The 23,619-nt window shown below is 34.9% G+C and overlaps 2 long non-coding RNA genes across 2 annotated transcripts; both read left to right on the forward strand.

Annotated features, from left to right (window-relative positions):
* Positions 1 to 1,012: 1,012 nt before the first annotated feature.
* On the forward strand, positions 1,013 to 23,438 carry LOC117792453. The gene is made up of 2 exons (XR_004618175.1): positions 1,013 to 1,277; positions 23,348 to 23,438. It is a non-coding gene; the product is annotated as an uncharacterized LOC117792453 (long non-coding RNA).
* On the forward strand, positions 4,677 to 13,222 carry LOC117792459. Its single transcript, XR_004618176.1, has 2 exons — positions 4,677 to 4,708; positions 13,130 to 13,222. It is a non-coding gene; the product is annotated as an uncharacterized LOC117792459 (long non-coding RNA).
* Positions 23,439 to 23,619: the final 181 nt, after the last annotated feature.

Below are 23,619 nucleotides of genomic sequence, written 5' to 3' on the forward strand. Positions count from 1 at the left end.
AAGAAGTGAAAGAAGCATGCCAAAAGAAAGGCGGAGACGAAGACGAAGGCAAAAGGCGAAAACGAAAACGAATATAAACGAAAGGCAGTGGGAGGGAGCGAATGAAGTCGACGTCAGCATTGCGTTTTTATTATTTGTTTACATTTGTTAACATTCCGGCAAATGTTAGTTAACAGAGCGTCGAACAGAGCTGTCAACATGACTGTTGTTGTTTCGTAACGCGAAGGATGCTCAGCTTCGTGGATTCTGTAAAGTCAACAGACTGCACGTGGCTGGCACAGTTCCATTCAGTTGGGTTCGGATTCGGCTGCGGGTTCGGGTTCGATTGAGTTCGGCTTTGGGCTCGGCTTCGGGTTCGCTTGAGTTCAGTGCTGTTGAATTAGAATTTCATGTTTTAGTCCAAGCAGTGCAGCCAGGCGAGTCGCGTCTCCGTCTCCCATCATATACATAATAAATACTATATTGTCCGTGGTCGTGGTCGACGTCGTCGTCGTCGTCGTCGCCGTGGTCGTGGTTGACGTTGACGTTGACGGTGCTCGTGCTTGACGCCGCTCAGTCTTAGTCTCAGTCGAGGTCGTGGTCTCGCATGAAGCGGTCGACAAAGTCGCATCCCCATCAACGTTTTATTTCGAATATCGCATCTTCAGTCAACACACAACAGTTTTGAACGTACTCGTTGTCCGGCTTGCCGCTTGCCACGTGCCACGTGCCACGTCTGTTGAATACGCCGAAATCGAAGTTGAAATCGCGGCCAGATCAGCTCGAAATCAAAGCTGCTATTGTTTGATTTGTTTTTTTTCTGGTGCATTTCTTTGATTCACACCGTTTTTTTTTTTCGGTGCAATTGTAAGTGAAGCACACAGCACAAGCTGAGGAAACAATTATACACGTTATCCTTGTGAACAATTTCCCGCAATTTTTATGTCAACCAATTCGATTGGATTACTGCATTATTTTTCCGCTTCCATTTTCCTTACTCTTAAATTTATTTGAATTTTTTATGATTATTGTCAAGTTTTGAGGAGGGCTTCAAAGGCATTTCCGTTCAGTTCAAATTAATGCGACGAAGAGCCTAATGACTTTCCAAAAGTATTTAAAGGAACCTTCCCACTTTGACTCCGGCTCGGACTCAAACTCAAACTACGGCTTTGCCTCCGCCCTCCATTAAGAATTGTGCTTAATTTAAATTTTGGACCAAAACTTTTTGTGCAAACCAAAAAGAAAACGAAACAAATTTACGCTGGCGAATCGACTAACTGCAAATGTTTCTAAATATGGTGCGTATTTCCTTAAAATTAAGACCGCAATTTAGTTAATTTAAAGTAATTTTCAACAAAAAAAAAAGGTTCCTCCTATTTGAGTTTTTTTTCCTGTTTGGATTCGAAATGCTTCCAAATTATCATTGTCTACTTTTTGGCTAGCTAAACGGGTTTTTAGTTGTTGTTGAAGAGTTGTGTGAGAGTGTGTGCTCGGTAATACAAATTGTGCGAATTATACAAATTGAACTAATTTCATATTTACAAATTTGTTAAATAGCCTCATAGTGTAGTTTCAACTTCCCTTTTGGACTCAAATTCTAGCACATATGCATAGCATACTTATTGGCTCGTTAAACAGTTTCTAAATTGTTTCGAAAGCGAAAATCAAAACAGTTTCGCACTCGTAATTGTTGTGAAAAAGCTGAACATAAGCTCAAAGCTAATCCAACAATTACACAAATTATGCCAAATTATGTTTAAATACTTTACGAATTATTTTAAAATACTTTTTGATTAAGTTAAATTGACCAGTTTTGGTTTTCATTTTCAACAAGTTCATAATTGTTTAAAATGTGTTGAAATTGTTTTAAGAGTGTAATACACAACAGTTTACTTTTTGTTGATATACTCCAAAATTCTTTAAGAATTCAATGCTTGCAAAATAAGTTTTTATTTTTGATGATTTACAGTATATATGATGATCCTAAATATGTACAGGAAAAGATCAATCGTGCCTATAAAAACTAAGAAAAATAAAATCAGTGCTTAAATATTTGTTACATCTCAAAAAAGTATTTCTCAAATAACATAAAATGTTCTGGGTTCATTATTTTTTGGCAAATGTGAAAATTAGAAGAGCGCTGCAATTTCTGGGACTCCCAATAGTAAGCTAGAAAAGTCGATTTATCCTAAAAATTATTTTGGAAAAATTTAAATACATATTATTTTTATTGATGGCGAAAGCAAAGCTGAGAAAAACGTCTTAACGGCTCGGAAAATTGCAACCTTATGAATATGAATATGAATATAAAATCTTGCAGAAATTTTCCGATCTATTACAAACTCGACTGTTATTATTAAACAATTTTTCAAATGTTACTTCTTAACTTCTTAATTGTTTGCCGGAGGCAGCAAATGCTGGGCGTACTTATTTCCCGTGCAATTTGATGAGAGATCGCATTCTAAAGATTTGTGTTCACTTCTACTTAGCAGTCAAAATGCAATTACGAAATTTCATGCCAAAAACAAAACACAGAAGAGATGAAAAATAAGTCTTCATACTCGTAATTTCATTCGTTGAATGCTTTTTAATTGCATCTATTCATATTTGATACTCGCTTTCTCTGCCTACTCACATTTCGCTTTCATTCTCTTCAACTTTTTGCTTTGGACTCAGGTGCGAGTGAGGGGAAAAGAGGAAGAAAATAGGAATGAGCCTGTGGTAATTGCATGTCAACACATTTTCATTAACGCTTCAATTTCATATGATACAATTTTAATGGGCTCTAATTGTTGCTTCAGCATTCGGTTTCAATGAGCCGAAAGCGGGCTAGGGAAGTAGAATGCCTTAAATTATGACAGTATCTGTATATTCTTCAGTCAGTCAGTCAGTCAGTCAGTCGTCCAACTGTTTTTATGTCTGTACATCTGTCTGTCCGTCTGTCTGTCCGTCTGGGCTAATGGATGTGATTAAGAATTTAAATTGGTGCAGCGGGAAAACAAAATCCGCGTGTAGTTTCCACCAGCTGAAAACTTCAATTTGAAATTCTGAACAATCTGCATATTTATGTGTCTCTATGTATGCGTGTGTATCTGTATCTATGAGTGTTTGTATTTGTTCCTTAATTAAATTCCTTTTGTATTTCCCACATTATTCACAGCGTTCAGTTTGCAAAAGTTTTTATTTTGTTAGTATTTATCAATTTTTGCTCATCTCAAGTTCAAGTTGATTTCCCACCGGACTTATTAATCCTTCAACTCGCACTTCAACTGCTTGTGAATTATAGTGGTATTTTCACCGTGTCCTTGTGATAATACTTCTTGAGCATTTGCTACTTCAAAACACTTGCCACGACAACTTTTTGAGTTATTTGCTGTGGATTTCTTGCAGTTTGATGCTGGTTGATGCTACAGCACTCGTCCTTTCAATAGGTTCCTTTTAACTATTTGTATCAATTTTTTTAAGCCTAATTCGCTTGTAGATTGTACAAAAAAAATATAAAAATATACATATAAAAAAATATATACTTATAAAAATATAAAATTGTTAAACATAATAATTTTCTCGAGACAGCCAATTTTTGTTTGACTTTAAAAAATTAAATCTCTGACATTTAAGGAACACAGACATTTCGAAATGTTGATTTCAAAAGCAATTCTCTTCAAAAACTCTAAAAATTTGTGGAAAACACCTACATCAATTTATTGAATGTTATAAAGTTTCATATTTTAAATATAATATATTTTTTCAAATGTGAGAAATTATTTTTTTTCGATTTTATGCTCTTTTCTTTAATTATTCGATGGTTAATGTAATATTCTAGATTTTCAGCTCAAGGAGTTTGTTTTTTTTTTTTTTTTAATTTTTTTTAATATAGTAAGTAAAATATTTTTCAAGTGCTTCTACATATACGACCTGCACAGTACTACTATTATAAGTCTTTCAACATTATTTAAATGTTTATGAATTTGTTGCCAGCTAATATCCTTAAATAAATAGCAAATTGAAGTTCGTTGATATATCCATATAACCGAAATACTGTTAAAAACGCAGTGTTATATAACGTCGGACTTATTCGTATATAATCAGGTGTGATAGAGGGATGCTTTTTTTTTAAATTTATTTAAAATATGCAGCAGAAGATTAACGTACGCAGATACCTCGACACAAATGACACTTGAATCTTCAAGTGGAAGCTTGAAATTCGTTTAAAATTCGCAACGACAATTAAGCAGAAAAATTAAAAACAACAAGAGCAACAGTAACAACAACAGCAACAACAACAGCAACAACAACAACAATGACAATGACAATGACAGGAATATATCGAGAGTCCTTTTGGCAGTTGGAATCACAAATGAAATTAATTTATGAAAATACGAGCAGAAGAGCAACTGTCTCTCTTTTCCCCTCTCTCTCTCTCTCCCTCTCTCTCTCTCGCTTGCTGTGGCGGCTTTTGCCCGCATTCGTTAACAAGTATTTGCTTTTTACAGAATACCCCCCTTCCCCTTTCCCTTCCCCGCCCGCTCACCAAACAGTTGCTGTTGCTCATCAATGTGGCAAGTGGGGGATGGGGATGTGGCAGGATTCTATGTTGCGCCACGAGCCCGCATCTACATTTTGTACTTGATACTTACGTGTATTTTTGTTAGTTGGCTGCTTGACTGTTTCTGCTTTTGCTTTGGCTTTTGTTTGTCTGTTTGTTGTTGTTGTTGTTTTTGTTGTTGTTGTTTCTGCCGCTGTTTGACTACAATTTACGTCATTCAGCCGCAAACATTTGCACTCCTCTTCCTGTGCCGCTTTCCTTCACTCATTCCCCTTCTACACTCAGAAAAAAATATTACCTTAAAGGCCGAAAATTGCCTACAAATTTAGGACATTTTACCTAAAAAAACAGTCGAGGAAAAATTGACTTAAATGTAGGTGCCCCGTTACTTAAAAATTTTTAGTGTATAATTTACCATTTTAGGTCATTTTTAACCAAAAAATTTTTTTTTTTTGCATTAAAGTAAAAACATATTTCAAATTTATTTCTTTTTTTATTTTTTCTTTTTTCTTTTTTTTTTATTTGTTTTCTTTATTTGCTTTTTTACCCTGCATTTTATATATTTTGTTTTTTTTCTTCTTCATTGCATTTGGTTATTTATTTTTGTGAATTTAAAATCTGTTTTTCATATGATTTTTTTATGGGACTGGAACTCGAACTTAGATTTTCAGACCAGAAAAGTTTCAGCTCAGCGTCTCTAAGGATATTTTCCGAAGGACCTTGGAAATTTTACTAAATTTCTTAGTGTACCTAAGTTGTTATAGGTAGGTTAATTAAGATGTTCTCAAATTCAACGGAGTCGCTAACTTAATAGGTTTTGTATATGTCTTTTAAATATTTCTGAAAAGGTCTTCTAATTTTGATCAATTTATAGCACTGTCTAATTAAGCATGGTTAAATAAGACAAATGTGTTTTAGGAAAAAAGCCAATTTCTGAGGTATATCTTATACCTAAAAATGCCTAAAATGTATGACCTAAAATATGATATTTTAGGAAAAATTACCTAGTTTTAAGGCAAACGTTACCTAAAATTTACGTCTTTCGTAATAAATCACACTTTCCTAAAATTTTTGGAATATTTTTTTTTCTGAGTGTATGCTCCCCCTTTTGCTACTGCCCCTTTTCACCCCTTCCCATTGGCATACCAAAAAGAATTTGCCCTTCAGTCGTCCACCTGGTTTACGCCCACAATGCGCACTAACGCCTGTACATACATAATTAAGGCGTGTTATCCTTGTTGACTTTGTTATTAATCCACTCCAGCAAATTGTTGTTGCTTCTTCTTGTTGCTCTTCTTTTGCCAGTTGTTGTTGTTGTTGTACGTATTGGTATGTGTTTTGTTGTTTCACTTGTTGTTGCTGTCTTCTGTTTTGGCACATTTTTTCTTGATAATACTTTTTTTTTGCTCTTTTTTTCTTGCAATTCTTCAGCAAGGCATTTTTCACTCTCTTCTCTTCTCTCTCTCTCTCTCTCTCTCTCTCTCTCTCTCTCTAACACTCTCTGCAGTGTGTGCGTGTAGAAAGGTTTCAAATTTTATTATGCGGAAAAAGGTTAATAAATGGAATTTTCAAGTTGTTAAATTGTTTATTTAGGATGGCCTCATACACACATCACACACACATCTCACACACACATCACACACCCACTCATACTCTCATACATGCACTCCCTGAGTGCCTACGCTTATACAATTCACAGCATTTCCGTTTCCGCCTGCTCCGTTTTCTGCTCCTTTTTTTTTTTAGGCTCTGCATTTTCATGTTTTGCTACGCACTTTCGCAGATTCAAGACTTGCCCTCTTTAAATGTGTGTATGTGTGTGTAAGTATATGTGTGTGTGTATGCTAAAATATTTTTTGTGTTTCAACAACGTTAACGGAAGGAAGCTGCTGGCATATTTTGACACGTTGACATTTTACGGGTACTATTATGATACCCTATCTGCAGTAAAAAGTACACTCAATTTCACAAGCATTTTGTATTTAAAGTTTTTCAAATATGTTAGTTATAAGCTTATTGATTCAAAAAATTCAAAAAATTCAACTCTATTCGAATTTTTAAAATGTTTCTCCTTGTCAAGATTCGTGAGTAGAAAGCTAATTTATGATTATTTAGTGTGATTGCTAATAAACAACTTCAATTTTTATATTTAAATGATAAAAAATAAAATGTTTTTTCTTACAAAAGTCGCAAATGTCCTCATAAAACTCCACTAGACATATTGCAGGTTAAAGTTTAAATATCTCACTTAGTGAGAGTATAAAAATAATAAAGCATTATCTCATGTACGACTTCTTCTTCTTGCTCATATTCATCAAAGTATCTTTTGACTTGATGGTATATTTAAGGGGCAACGCATATGTGAATCAAGCTCAGTTTCAATCCACAATCCACACACATGAGAATGAAAGGCGTGCAGTCTAGCGTGCTTTATGAGTGTGCGTCCGATGGGTATCCAAAAAAAAAAAAACAGGGAAGGAAAATCCCCTGGACTGTTGAAAGCAATAATGGCACTTTCCTTCCTTCCTTACATTACGCTTTGACTTGCATTTTTACTTTTTACATGGGATCGGCAACCAGAGCTTAATTTGAGGCAGTCTCTTGGTTTTTAATAAATGCTTCGTTTTTATGCTCGAATAGGAGTAGACTCAGGAACATAGATGGGGAAGTGTGTTAGCGATGGAACCGTAGAAGTAGTAATAGGAGTAGAAGCAAAGGTCAAAGTAGAAAGAATAGTAAAAATTGGAGTAGCGGAGAATTTAAGAAATTGCTGCTGCAAAAGAGGTGTGGGAATAGGAGTAGTTACAGTAATAGAAAGAGGAGTTTATACAAGAGTAGGAATGCTATCAAAAATAAGGGAGAACGGAAATTTTAAATTTGAGCTAACTCAGTATAACAGCTCAAAACAAACTTACCTAGAGGAGTAGTATTGTTATTAACAATAGGAGTAGGACAGGAGTTGGAGTATGATATATGGAGCCGATTTGAACCAAATCTGGTCAGAATGTACAAAACAAACATTAATGCATATTCTATTAGTTTGATTAAGATATCTCAAAAAACAAACAACTTTTTCATACTAAGACTTAAATTTCGATGTATCGTTTCTATGGCAGCTATAAGTTATTGCTCACCGATTTGAACCAAATTTGGTCAGTATGTTAACTACCAGCTCAGATGCATATTCCATCAGTTTGGTTCTGATATCTCAACAAACAAAAAACTTTTCCATACTAAAACTTCATTTTGGATGTATCGTTCCTATGGCAGCTATATGATATAGTGATCCGATCCAAAAATAAAAACAAACAACTCTGCGTGAGGTATCCAGGAGCCTACATACCAAGTTTAAAGTCTCTAGCTCTATTAGTTTCTGAGATCGACGCGTTCAAACAGACGGACGGACAGACGGACAGACAGACGGACAAGGCTCAATCGGTTGTTGATCCTGATCAAGAATATATATACTTTGAGGGTCTGCCACGCCCCCTTCTGCCTGTTACATACATTCTGCCAAACACATTATACCCTTTTTTGCCCATTTTCAATGGTATAAAAATATAAATGGAACTTTGCCAGCATGAAAGCTCTTGTGAAAGACGTATATAACTAAATGATGTAAGCACATAAGTATATACATAAGTAAGTACACTGTCATGTTACTTATAAAAGTCATGGACTAAATCGAAACAAAATATAGCATTTCCATTATAATTATGGCACGTTTCGGTCCCTTTTGATTGTGTGAAGTATTTTCCAATTTGTAGCAATATTGAACAATACCCTGTGCACATCAATTGATTAGAAATGGGTATTTGGAAACTATTTATCGCATTTTAGACATAACTATATTTTTAAATTTAATTAGTAAACTTGTTATGCCTTTTTTGGAGTTGAAGAATCGATTGTATTATTTGTAATATATTCTGAATATTTTGCATAAAGAGTAAAGGGTATCCTTTAGGGTAAACTGGCAGCTGTACTCATTTGTTTTTCTTCATTTTCATTTTATTTTCATATACGAGTATACTATTTGCTGTTAATTAGTGGCTGGCTTTTAATTTGCCCAACTGAAGCCTGGCATAAATGTGCCTTCCTCATGCTGCGAACTTGGCCAAACACTTGGAGTAGAGTCCGAAATTCGGGTCTCAACTTGGCGGAGGGGGTTGAAGGTAGTGAGGGTCTTTTTTTTTTTTTTTTTTTTGAAACTTTTGTCCAAATGCTGTGTACAACTGCAAAAATCCGCTTGCTTGCCCCAGATAATTTAATTAAAAATAGCAACCATTTGATATCAAATAAAATTGTACGCAAAAACAACAGCAACAACAACAACAGCAACATAAATGACTAAGCGGCAAGTTGCCCCAAGGCGACTGCAGTGAGAATTTCAGCTCGCTGTCTCATTCGCTCTCGCTCTCGCTATCTTTTCAGTCTCTATTCGGACGTCGGCGCGAGAATTCATTAAACTTTAAACCGTAATGAATACTCAACTCAACTCAACTCGCCGAAATTTGGAAAGACAAGAGAAAACCGCGTGCGGTGCTTTCAAGATTCAGACAGAGACGGAAACTTGCCACACGTCTATTGCTTTTGGTTTTGGTTTGGGTTTTAATGCCCGTTACTCGTAGAGAACAAGGGTATATGGTATTCATAGCAATTTATGTAACAGAACATCAATTCTTGATCAGCGCCGAAATTCGAGCCGAGCTGGTTAATAGCCTATTTCCACGACAGCACATTTGGCACATTCGACACCATTTTCATCATTCGGTCCGAATGTGAACTTCTTTTCAGTACCAAATCCGAATGATCATTTTGGCTCATTCATAATAAATGTTAACATTTTTTGACATTCGTCCCGGCAAACTTTAGTATTTTTTTATCGAAAACGCTATGTTTATCGATAATTTCGTGAAAAAGAGCAACTATCACTTTAACCAGCTGTTTTGTTCAGTTCATAAGTTAGCAAAAAAATTTGAATGAATTATAATTGCAAAAAAAAAATGAAAATGTTTATTATTTAACTTTGTATAATTTTTGCACAGAAATCGAGCTGCGGATTTATTTTGAGTGAATGGCAAATTTGGTAGTGGAAAGCCAAAAATCTGACACATTCAAATGTGAGCAAATGTGGCAAATGTGAGTCGTTGTGGAAATAGCATATTAGTTCGTTTCTTCTTCTCTGCGTTTATTTATTTGTCCCGTCTGTAACTCAGAGATTATGAGAGCAACTCCAACAGTTAAAAAAAAAGACGCTCTTTTAAATGATGAACTCTTGCTATTATTATAATTAATTATCCTACAGTTGTTTTAGTTAAAATGCAACGCAAGCGCCTTGAAGTATGCAGTCATGTTTAAAGTCTTGTAGTTTAAAGTTGATAACGGGAACATTTTAGTCGGGCACTTGACTATAGCGTATATATATTTGTTTGGCTTCGGTTTTGGCTTTGGGGTGTGTCCAACTGTTTCTCATACCCACCCAAGTGGTATCTACAGTCTACTCTTTGCAGTGTACTCATACTCGTACTCGTACTCGAAAATACCTTGGCACCTGCTGGCCACTTGGCGCCACATAATCAGCACAGTTTATGCTGTCGCCAGTTATGATTGCAACCTGTTTCTTGCCCAAAGCTTCATTCTCCTCGCTCAACCACTCTCTTGCTTTCTCTCTTGCTACTTATGCCTTCTGGCTGCCTTTTGCACACGCTCCAACAATATAAACATAATTTACAGCAAGTAATAATCATAAGAAGCAGGTAAAAGTGCGAAGTGCAAAGGCGAAAAACGAGAAAAATAACCAAAGAGGGAACGAAAAAAATATATGCGAGGAAAATAAGAAAAACTTGAAAGAATCACAAACAGACCGTTCACAATGGTGCACGGGAAAGCATTGCCGCAGCTGTGATACACTGAAAATAAGTACAGAAATTAATTATTAACTAATGCAGAAAAATGCAAAAAAATTCAAAATCAATTAAAAAAAAAAAAAAAAAAAACAAACCAAACATCTTAAAGAGTCTTAGGAAAGTAAATATCTTTTTTATTCTTAATACTACATATTAACAAAATCATAATATTTTAAGCATCCAATACCAATGTACAAAAAAATTATTTTATTTTTTTTTAAATGGAAAAAATATCTTAGGATAGTTTTTTTTTTATCAGAATTAGCTATAGCACACGTTCAGATCTATCCAAAAAATGCTACGAATAATGTGCTACTTTTTATAAATATTTATAATAGATTAAAAACATACTTACTTGAGTTATTAAAAATTACCATATGTAGGAATAATTCATATACTTACTATATATGCATAAGTTCTGTCCTAACAATTATTGAGTTGCTTATGAAAGTTAATCAATCGTATCGAATCACATGGAATCCAATTTAGTTTTAAAAAAACGTTACATATTTTGCCACAAACTTGCAAGAGTTTCTTACTTTCGTTCTGCATTTTTCTGCTTTCTGTTTTCTAATTTCATTTTTTCATTTTCTGCTGCCGTCAAAAAAGCAAAAGCAACAAAAAAAAGCGAGTAAAGAAGTGGAAGAAGAATGTACAAAGAGTGGTAAAAAAGTGGGAAGTATGGTCGACTGGTACTTTAATAATTGAAGGCGTATACGCGATATGCGCACTTTTTAGTTACCTCAAAGTTACTCATACGCCGCGTTGAGTCGGGGAACTTTAATTTCACATACAATTTGCATTTGGTGTGTGTATGCGAGCGAAAGAGAGAGAGAGAAAGAGAGAGAATTGCGAGTGTTAATTCTTTGGGGAACAATCTCTGAATCATCGTTGTCCACATCCATCCAACGCAACTGTGTCCTTGTCATCCTCATCAGTGGCAGAGTAATCATCATCATCATCAGCATTATTTGGATCATCATCATCATTGCTCTGCTCTTAATTGTGTGGAAATAAGCGAGTGAGTGGCCCCTTCATCGCAAGTTAATTGCGGGCTTTTGAGTCATGTGTCCACATTAAATATGCATGTGAGGACACTACTCTGCCAATGGCAAAGCGAAGGGGAAGGGACTGGGAGTGGGAAACAATATGGGGAAAAAGGGAATGCGAGTCTCCTGATCACAGGACACGCTGCAAGTAAAGGCACTTGCTATTGTAACCGCCTCGCAATTCACTTAATTATGCATGAATTTACTTAGCCGCCGTTCGCGAAAGATACTTCCAATTATACAAGAACACGGCCGATATGCTAACTCCGGCTGAGGTCGTTGTATGTATGTACATATGTATGTACGTATGCATGTGTGTGTGTGTGTAAAATCATGTGCTAAATATGCGTATTATAACAGATCACAAGCAGCATTTACTTTACCTAATCAGCTTAGACAAACAAGTTGATCTGTGAAAAAGGTACCCTGTAGAATTTGTCATTTGGGGTATGTTGTGACTGCTGCTAGCTATCAAAGTGTTACATAATGCCTGAGGAATTGCAAATACCCTCTCACTTTTTCAATCTACCTCTTTATCTTATATCTGGTTCTTTCTCTCTCTTTCTCTCACTTTTTGTGCGCTTAAAAAAGCAATTTAAGTTTTCTGCGAAAGCCATAAAACGCAGTTAAAAAAAAAGTATTCCTTTATTTGTTTGTTGATTTAATTTTTTTACACCAAGTTTTGCAACGCATTCGATTTGTATCCGGAAAATTTTCAACAGTTTGGGTTTGTCGCCAGTTTCTTAGTCCGGGTCAATAGCCAAATTGCCAGATAATCTCAGTAGTTTTACTCGCCAGTCGCCAGTCTGTGCTGCTTCACAATTTCACAGCAAATTTCTATGAAATTAAAAGTAATTAAATATAGAGTATTCGTATTTACTGCCCCAGAAAGTGTGCTATAAAATTTGTTGCAGATTTTATAGACATGCCGGATTCACAAATTCATGGAAAATCATTTTCAAACAAGTAAGAATTATATTGTAGAGAGCGCTCGACTTGAAGATACCTTGTGTCTAACTCTGAGATATTCGAAGTACGTAAAATATCGTTATTTGCACACACTCTGACATACAAACAGAATAACTGATAATAAAACATGGCAAAATGGACAAGCAAACAGCTTGGCAACTACGAACACCAGATGGCGCTAGTGCTGCATTCTCTAATCATATTTTGAATACTTTTCACGTTTTTTACGATAGTATTTAACATCAAGATTAAAATTAACACATAAAATAGTTAAAAAATATTGTTTATAAATAACTAATATTACTTGAATAGATTTAAAAAAATTTTATTCCTTTTTTTTTTGTAATATTTTTGTAATGAAACACTGTTAGTGATTAGTGTATTGATTTAAGGAAGTACTTGTTGTGCTAGAAATTAACGGAATTGTCTTGTTCAAAATCCTTAAACCGTTTCTTTTTAATTTTTGGACCAGAATTGCTTAAAAGGTAGACAATGTTTTTTTTTTTTTTTTTTTTATTGATGGAATGGGAATGTTGCAAGCGTGGGCTTTGAATAGCCACAGCAAGAGTAGCTGCCAGAAATATCTGTGTGTGTGTGTGTGTGTGTTGGTAACTGTGACTGCGGTGCGAGTCACAATTGCAGGCGACAGGTGGAGGCAAATAAATAAATTCGTGTTGCAGCTTGTTGTTGTTGTTGTTGCACTCGTTAGTATTGCCGTAAGGCGCTTCAGGCATGACCACATGGAATATTACTCATACGCGCTATTAGCCAAAGACAGAGACAGAGATAGCGCAAGTTCGGCAAAGAGAGAGAGAGAGAGAGAAAGAAAGGGAAAAAGAGAGGGGGAAGAGGAAGAGAAGTGTGTGCCTGCTGCGTTTGCTGAATGTTTGTAAAAGTGTATGTGCTTTATATGGAATTGGTTGTCGCAAAGGTTTTTGGCTTAGCAATGTTGGCCATAAGAGTATCATTTGTTGTTGTGCTTGCTGTTGCTTTTGTTATTGTTGTTCTTCTCGTTATTATTGTTGTCGTTGTCTTTGTTGTTGTTGTTGCTCCGTTACCCAAGTGCCAAACGAAGCGTGGCAACCTCAAAACGTAAATTTTAACGTCCTTGACATTTTATGCCGTTTGCCGTTTGGATTCCAAAACCACGACATGTCCCCTGCATCGAACAAAGTCAGTTGTCTATATATAGGCATACCTAAATGTATATATATATATATATATATATATCGTATTTATGTATCGTTAGCGTAACCAGACTTTATAGCGCTCCATTTGGCAAGCTGTTTCAATTAATTGCTATGTTTTAGGTTAGGCCAAAAGCAAAACTAGTTAATAATTAAGCTACCAAACTGTGACAGACGGACAGACAGACAGACGGACAGACAGACAGACAGAGACACACACACACTCACACATACACAGACTTAAACACTTACACATAGTTGGCCCAAGGATTACTGGCAATGTCCTCGCCACCACCCCCTTGGCCACCACCCCTTTTGTTAACATGGGGTCGTCATTCGCTTGGAAAAAGGTCAATGCACAAGATTTTACCGTTTGCGGGCATTGTTCGTGTTACCTTTTTTTTTCTCGCAATTTCTTTCACAAAAATATATGTATATAAAAAAAAAATTGTGAAACAAATTCGATTTGCAAAATCGGGCGAACCTAAAACCTTAAACCTGACTCAGAACCTGCTGTTGAACCTAAGCCCAATGACGCGATTGCGTTCCCTGATTACGTGAGACAAAAAAGGTTGTGTCACTGACCCAAGGAAAAACTCCATGTGGACCCACAAACACACACACACACACACGCACATAGAAACACCTTTGAAGTATATAATAAATATATGTGCTCATTTCTCTCGCATAGTTTTCTTACTTATTTCCTTGTACATATGCCACATACAATATCTTATTGTGTATGTGTGTATATACACATGTGTGTGTATGTTACATAATAAATGCAACGATTTACAGTTAATCTGCACATTTCATTCAACCAATGAATTTCCAATTTGAATTGGAACATTTCTAAGCTCCGGCAAACAAACGTTACACAAATTTACTTGGCCCCAAAACGTGCTTGAAGGTGTCTTTCTCTCCTTCTCTCTCTCTCTCTCTCTCTCTCCCTCTTCCTCTTACTATCCTACTCTATATGAGAAATCTCTGTTGATTCTCCTTTAGCAAGCTAATAAGTTGTTGCGCTCTAAAGTCAACAAGTTTCTACTTATGCGTGTTTAGAATTCGTAAATTTTATCTAAATATCGCCTCCATTTCGCCTTTGAATTTACGGCATACTTTAAGGAGCGATATTTTTAATCATTTTAATTATTAAAATATTTTACACAGCATTTTATTTCAGTTTTTTCGATGAGACAATGTATTATTAGAAAATTAATAATATCTCTTTAATTGTAAGCTTTATTGCCGCATTATAATTACATAAGAAGCTAATAAAATGATCACTACAAAACAGAAAATGTAATCATTGTAAGTTATATAAGTTATATAAGTTATAAATCTGAAGAAAAAATCATTATTCTGTGAGCTTTACTATATTACTTATTATTACTTTTGAGCAAAAAATAAAACTCAGGAATAATCATTATTTTTGATCAAAAAATAAAATTCATAGAATTATTATTATTCCTTGAGTTTTATTTTTTAGAATCAAAAATAAAAGTGAATGTATTTTTTGACTTTATTAAAAAAAGAATTAATATGAAAATTATTAATATTATTGGAAATATAATTTTTAAAAATTTGTAGAATTTTTTATTAAAATTTAAAAATGGTTCACTGACTAGGAATGTGTATTAATTTTGTCCATATATTCTTTATAAAAAAGTCAAAATAATACAATAAGTTTTATTTTTGATCAAAAAAATAAAACTCAAGAAATAATAATTTTGCTATGAGTTTAATTTTTTTTGCTCAAATATAATGATTATTTCTTAAGTTTTATTTTTCTGCTTAGAAATAATGATTATTTTATGAGTAAAATAATAAAAATTATAAATCTTAAGATCATGGTGAAATTGCATAGATTATCCTTAAAGAAAATTGTTGGTATATTATATTTTTTTTTACAGTTACTAGAAGTGAATGATTTTTTAAATTAAAAAAAAAAAACAAAATAATCATTATTTAATGTTTATATTTATTTATCTATTTACTTTGTTCTTAAAAATGTTTTGTGTGCTAGCTAAAGATCACAAATGTCAAGAACTTTATTAGAAATGCTTAAAAATGACATAAGAGAAATTTAAAAATCTCATCAACTGTTATCTGTAATCATAAAGATCTTTTAATATCAGAAAAGAATTTTGGTCAAAATCATATCAAAATTTCGTATAAAGTTGCTTTTTCTCTTCTTTTTCAAATCACAAAGTCTCGTTAACTCGCTTTGACTTTGTCTTGTGAATTAAAAGGAATCAGAGAAAGAAGAAGAAGAAGAATACAAAAAAGAAAGTAAAATGGGATGCATAATGCTTGCGGTTTGATTGCGCTTTTGTGTTGCAACTGTTGCCACTGTTGCCACTGTTGCAAGTTGTGTTGTTGTGTCCTCTTTGATAAGTCAGTTGCGGTCGCAGCTGTTGCTGGCAGCATGCAATGAGCGAGAGTGAGCCAGGATGTGTGTGAGAGGAAGGGGAGATGTTCGCTACGCGAACAGCCATCAATCATTTTGTCAAGCATTGCATGACTGACATATAGGCCAGACCACAAACAATACATCACAAAAAAAAAAAAAAAAATAGCAAAGATTGCGATAACAACAGGCGATAAGCGATAGACGATAGTCGGGCACACATGTTGTGGTGGGAGGGAGAGCAACGATTAAAAAGCGATTTAACGAAAGCAATAAACTCGATATATTTCACTAATAGTTGTTCTTCTTCTTCTTCTTGAGTGTTTCTTAACATATAATTTCATTGTTGGCCCACATAATATTGGGCACAGGACACAGGACACAGGATACGCTTCCTTCGCACACATGTGCTATTTGCAATGTCTGCCATTTTTCCCAGTGTGCATTTTCATTTTGTAATATATGTTTTTTTTTCTTTCTTTCATTTTTACTTCGCCTTTTATTTTCAATTTCGATTACCGCCTTTGCCCCCGTCTCGAAAGGCTAACAAAAATGTTTCCTTAATCCAAGAAGGACTCGTGTTTTGAATGCTTCTACTCTTTCACTCTATTGCCAACATTGTAAGCGCCTACTCTGTCTCTTCAGTTGTCCCTCTCTCTCTCTCTCTCTCTCTGTCTGAGTGTCTTTCTCTGTCTGTCTTTGTGTGTTGCTCTGTGTGTTGGCGATGTTGTAAAAAGTTTTATTTGTCGCTGATTTGAGTATCGAGGCCAACGCCTATGTACGGCTGGGTACTCGTATGTGCCACGTTCCTTTCCGTTGTTAGTTCCCCCGACTCCCCCCACTCCCCTTCTCATTTCTTTCCCACTTCTTCCTGCTCCCTCTTTGTTTATTTCATTCAAAGCACAAAACAAAAATGCAAAGTAATGCAATTTATCTGAAAACTATGCTAGGCCACACCCCCTCAAACAGCCGCCCCTCCATTACAAGCGCCCCTCTCTTTTCCTGCTTTCCACGTGCTGCTCAACAGAGTGAGGCAAAAGCAACAATAACAACAACAAACAGCAAACAACAACATGATGCTGAAATTACATTGAAGGATGTACTAAAGGATGCTTCTACCATCAGCACATGCCAAAACCAACAACAGCAACAACAACAACCACAACAACAACAAAAATGTTTAATGTTTTATGTCACAGCCATTTCAATTAACTTTAGTCAGCAGAGCTGGTCACATAATGGGTATTATACGAGGCCTCATTCTAATTCCCCACGAACATAAAGCCAAGCTATAGCCAAAAACAATTTGATAAAGCCGGTCATATAGATATAGGCATAATACAGTTATTCTACTATTTGTTTTGCTTACAAAATGGGAACAAACATTTGTTTCTTTTACTATTCAAAATATTTAAGCCCAATGGATCTTTATTTTTGAATTATTTGTTAACTATCTAAAAAACTGTCAAGATTAAAAAAAATATTAAAAAAACAAGTTAAAGGTTTTTTTTTTATATTTTTTATTTGTTTTAATGAGAACGCCTTAGGCTAATTATACGTAAAGCTTTTACAGTGACATAGCAGGATTTTTTTTACAGGATAGAAACATTACAGATTTTTTAACGTAGCAGTGTGGAAATCGAACCCTGTTATTTACAAACTTCAAGTCCCAAAGGAGTTTTACTACAAAATTAGTTTAATTTAATTATGCCTACATTTAAAATATTGCTTATGTCTTAATAAAATTAAAATTTGTTTACCAATCTATGTAAAACAATCTCATTTCAACTTAAAATTAAAGATAAAATTTAATCACTGTCAACATGTTTATAAACAAATTACTACTCAGAGATTTAAGCAAAAATTTCTTATGGTTTTTATTTGAAAAACCATATTTGTCAGACTTGTATAAACTAAAGTATTTGATTAACAAAAAAATAGAATAAATCAAATTAAAACTCAAATGTCATTTGAAGTGTTTTCTTCTTTATTTGATTAAATTGGATTATTATTATTATTTTTTTTTTTTTGCTAGGATTTGTGTTACGCACAGCAGACAAATTAAAGAAATAATATTTTTTGGGGCTTAAAGAAATGAAATGTTTGGAAAGAGGCGGGTATTGGCATAGGATGGCAGGGAGAGAGATAATAAACTCCCAGATATTCCTATTCAGCCAGAGCTGCAGCCTCAGCAGCAAAACATTTAGCACATATAAATTTTGTTTGGTTTTTTTGCCTACTCGACAATAACAGCAGCAGAAGCAGGAGAAGAGATGGGATAAAGTGGGTGGGAAGTGGGTGGGATGAGGGATGCCTTTTGTGTTTGCCGTCTCAGTGTGAAAATATTTTAGTGTCCTTTAATAAAAATGATAAGTCACAGACAGGGAATCACTGGGCATGTGAGCAACGGCTGAGCTATCTCTCTCACTCACTGTCTCTGTCTCTTTCTCTGTTTGTCTCTGTCACTTTTCGCCTTTTTTGGGCTTTTTTCAGGGTGGGAAGCGGAGTCGTGTTTCTATTGTCATGCTAAAACGTACCACAGTCAACGCATATGACTGATTTAATTAAACATCACACACACATACACAGATACACACACACACACACTCAAACACACAACATTCTTGAATTACAATTGTAAATTTTTACCCAAAGTGCCCCAAAAACTATGCAATGCAATTTTAAGTTTGTTTTTTCATCAAACTTGTTTCATTTATAGAGTTTCGAAATGCAATATTTAAGAAAATGTTGCAGCGCATAAACAACCTTAAACAACAATAGATTTCATTGTTAGAATTGCTAATTGTTTAACTTGTTTGTTGCTAAATATCTAGTGAACGTTTTAATTGCTTTTTGAATTAACAAAGCATCAGAAAGTATGCAAAATTTCGGGTAAAGCTTTGCTTAAAAGTTTTCGCAAATATTTAGAGATTTTAATGACAATCGAATGAAATGTCAGAGATTTAAAGACATTTGGTTGCTTTATATTTATTTTGAAATTCAACAAAATTATTAGTTATGTATACATTTATTAATACATTAATTTATTTAATTTTGTACATTAGTTTCGTATTTAATTTCTGGCATTAATTTAAATTTAAATTGCTTCGAATCTTTCACAAATACTTTTTACATTAAATGCAGATCTTTAATGTGCTTGAAAATGTAAGCAGTATCTATTGATCGAGCATTCTGCAAAGACACGTTCTCACTTAATTGTGGCATTAAGACTGAGTTGAAAGTGGTCAACCTGGCGTTGACTTATCGGTAGGTTCGTTGGCTGCATGTTTATCCTGTGACTGCCACATGCCTCATGCCTCATGTTGCATGCCGCCTGCGTAATCCTAATGAACGTTCTGTCCCTCGGCTGTTGTTGTTGCTCTTCCGGCGGCATAATTGCCGTATTCCACACTTTTTCTTCTGGCTTAAAGCTGAAAGCCGAGGGCTGAAGGCCAAAAGACAGTAAGGCAGCAAAGGCAATGGGATTTCAGTGCTCAATGCTCGATGGCCATGCCCCCATCCCCCATCCTTCATTGCTCCCTCGTTTGGGTTGCCAGTTCAGCGTCTTTTACGCATCATTGTCGAGGGGTGTTGCCACACCGGCTGGGTGTTGCCACCCAATTGAAAACGATTCCTTGCTGTGCTAATGCTCGTTCATCTTCTTTTAATTGAACGCACGCTCTTTCGGGTCATTCTTTTTGCCTATCTCCAACGTTCACTCTTTTCTCTCGCCTCCTCTCTTCTCTCTCTCTCTCTCACCTACAGTCGTAGTTTATACCACAAATTTGAAATACGACATCTAACGACTATTTGTCATATTCCGCCCCCGAGAAAACAACCGAAAAAACTAATCACATTATTCAAACGAATCAATCAAATTCATTCACTTTCGTTCACATATTTGATTGATAAGTTGCGAGAATTTATTTCTATATTTTATGAATATTTCTATCAGCTATCAACTTCTAAGTTTGAGCATATTTCAATTTGTAATCATGCATTTTCTACTATTTGCTGATAAGTATCCAGCTGGCATTGTTTCCTGATTTATTTTATAAATTGTGCACTGAGTGATAAAGTTAGTAAAAGCTTTTCTTTAAATGCTTTTGAGTCATTTATCAGCGGGTATTTTCTTCAAATACTAGCTTGTTGTCTCGTACAAAGTATTCCATTAATTTCCTTAAAACCACTTCCCCCTTGTGGTTGGCATTTAAACAAAACTGTCTACAATTTGTCCATCTATCTCGAGAACCAAATAAAAAGTGTAGAAAAAAGATGATAAAGGCAAGTTTGCAACAGAAGTAAAAATTGAATTTGCTGACAGTGTTTTAAAGTTTACTAGAATGAAAAACATTTTCATATTTATTGCTGCTATTATTATTAAAAAAAAAGAAACAATTAATCAGAAACATTTCACTGGCTTCAATATTTACTATAGTCACTAAAGCTCTCATAGCTTTTCTAACCATATCTAAATCCATATAAAACAATCTAGAAAATCCTTGACTTTAATGTACACTTTTCTCTAACCGCACACTTCGAATTGTGTTTGTGTGTGTGTGTGTGTGGGTGTGTGTGTGCTTCTGGCAATTCTCTCAAAGTGTCGCCAAGCGCTTGTTGCGTATACGCCATGATTGCCTCGGATAGTAAAAAAGGACGAAGAAGTCGTTTACTCACTGTTTATTGATAATTTATAGAGCATTTTCAGTTAATCAAAGAACACATAAATTGCGTTTGGCATTTTCGCTCGATAAATAGAAAAGTTATTCAAGTGTTTATTTGCGCCAAATGGCAACTATAGAATACTTAAATCTACTAACGATGTTGCCACGTTGTTTGTTAAATTAAACAGAATTTTGAGGCGCATTTAAGCGAGCGACTAAATATGATAAATGGTCGACAACTGACAGTGGCAACAAAAAAAAAAAAAAAAATAAAAATATACAAAAAAAAGCCAATAATGCCAGAGTAAGGTTTCAGTCCAGAGACTCCCAAAGAACCGTTCATACAAAATCAAATGAGGAGCACACAACAGGGAAAATATTGAGACAGCAATCAGTTGCGTGGGAGGCTGTGGCGCCTCAGATAATGCGTACAAGGAATGGCGTGTCATTCAGTCGAGTCGAGTCGACTCGAGTTGTGGCAGTCAAACAAATTGAGCCAGAGGACTCATCCAGTCATCAGTCAGTCACTCACTCAGTCAGTCAGTCAGTCTGAAAGGCAGGCAGGAAGCGTTTACTGAAGGAAGAAGCTTGTAAAACTAACGATAAGCGTCATGTAATTTGTGATACGAACATTTACTACAGCCTCAAGGTGTGAGTGCTGCGTCTTTGAGTATTTGTATGTATGTGTGTGTGTGCGTGTGTGTAAGTGTAAGTGTGCCTGTGTGTGTCTCGGCATAAACAAACTCAGATTATGTGGCAGTAAATTGATTTATTGTAGTTTATTGCATGAGAAAAGGTGCCCAAAAATAGGCTCAATCTCTTGTTGACCTATTTGGTCAGTAAACTTGAAAAACGCTTGCTGGCAGCTCCTTAACTCACACAACTGATAACGATGTGAACTTGTTTCTATCTTTGTGTGTGTACTGTACCATGAGGGCAGACATATGTTATCTTATCTTGGCAACAAAGTTCAATAACCAAAAAAAGGGTTTCATATTTTCTTTAGCATATAATAGACATAAAGGCGATTGATGTTTCTGTAAAATTGATTTATGTATTTTTTTTACATGTTATTCGGAAAATTTGTTGGAAACTACGAACATTGTGCAACACTGCTTGGCTTGCTGAAACTTTGTGGAACATAGCTACTACATATTGTACATTCAATATGTTTGTATTTATTATGTGAAGTTGTGTTACTTTGAACTTAATTTGACTCTCAAATTTCTTTTTTTGACATTGGTTAACACTATTCCGCTCGTTAAGGAATTGCACAGCACTGTAAATACGGAAATCTGACTGTACTTGTATTTTCTATGGAAAGTTAATTATTTTAAGGCTCATTTTCTCTTGTTTGCAATACTTTTTGGGATGTTTTAGGTATTTCTTTTAAATATATACGCTTTAGACAGTCATAAAATATTTATATTATAATATTTTACATTAAATTCGGTTTTTTATTCGATATTAATTGATACTTTCTTTAGTTATTACTATTGATCCACTATTTTGATAAGTTACGTCAAGAGTAACACTTTAGACCGTCATAAAAGATGTCATTAAATTGTAATTTTAAAATTGTATAAAAATTCTTGAGGTTTTTTCAATCGCAGGACTTTTGAAATGTGCCCGTATTAGGGAATCGCTCCAATTGCGGCATATTAGAAAATTGGTAGGTTGCCAAATAACCAGAACCTTTTATGTTAGCTCTAACTGAATGTTAGATTGCCTACGATCCTACACAGTGTCTGTCTGTCTGTCCGTCTGTCTGTCCGTCTGTCCGTTTGCCTGTCTGTCTGTTTGTGCGTCTGTATTTATGCATTTTGTGGGTCACACAACGATGCAGCAACGTCGACTGCACTGAACTCTCTCAACTGAAAATGGACTGGACACTGACATAGGACAACGTCGGGTCCTGGGCTCAGTCCGTTGGGACATATTTTATATTTAATGCAAGACATTTGTCATGCGGTTGCCGCATTTATTCAAAGTATTTGCTGCAATTTTAATGCCAAAATGAGAGCGCAATTTCAAATACCAATAAAAAGTATACAAAAAAAGCAAACATGAATGCTTCTGTCGAGTGTGATTGACCTAGAGATACCCTGTGTGTAGCACAAGGATAAATATCATTTGTACTTATTCTAATCCAGGCTGCAAAGCAGTACTAAACTGAATATCCCAACTGCAACTTGAGAATAATTACTTAAAAAAGAGTTAGGTTCTCAAAAAAAAAATGTATATAAATTACAGCGAATTTAGACAGGGTAGAATAAATTCAGTTTTTTCCTGAACGGTTTTGGCTGCAAGATACAGGCTCAAAAAAGCCAGTGAGTTACATTTTATGGGCCACTATTTAAAAATGAATTTATGCGTAGTGTGCATGACTTTTTGTACTCGTATGTGTATGTGTGTGTGTGAGTGTGTGTGCTTGTGGTGTATTATTGCTGTAAATGTGCTGGAATCAGTAGTGACAATATGCTGAAAGTTGTCTGATTTATAGATGCGACTTTTAAGCACTAAAACACAAACCTAAAAACCTTCAAGTCTCCTCATTATTCACTCTCTATATTCTCAACTAATTTGTCATACTTTCAATTAATTTCCAACTGTCTATTTTTTTACAATCTCTTGCAGCTACTTTAAAATATGCAAATGCAAATGGAGTTGGAGCTGAGCGACAAGGAGGCGAGAGTTAAATTGAATCAACTGAATTCGATATGCAAAAGGCAATGAAATATCATTTTGTGCACAAAGTCTTTGGAGTGGTCATCAATAAATAAATGTGCATACGAGTCTTTTTGAAATAATTTTCGTTGGAAAACAAAGTAACAAAAAGCAACAACAAGAACAGGAACAAGAGCACGAACAAAGTGCAATAAGAAAACTCGAAATCAAATTCGATTTTC

This window comes from Drosophila innubila, chromosome X (assembly GCF_004354385.1).
Source record: "Drosophila innubila isolate TH190305 chromosome X, UK_Dinn_1.0, whole genome shotgun sequence".
NCBI classification, from domain to species: Eukaryota; Metazoa; Arthropoda; class Insecta; order Diptera; family Drosophilidae; genus Drosophila; species Drosophila innubila.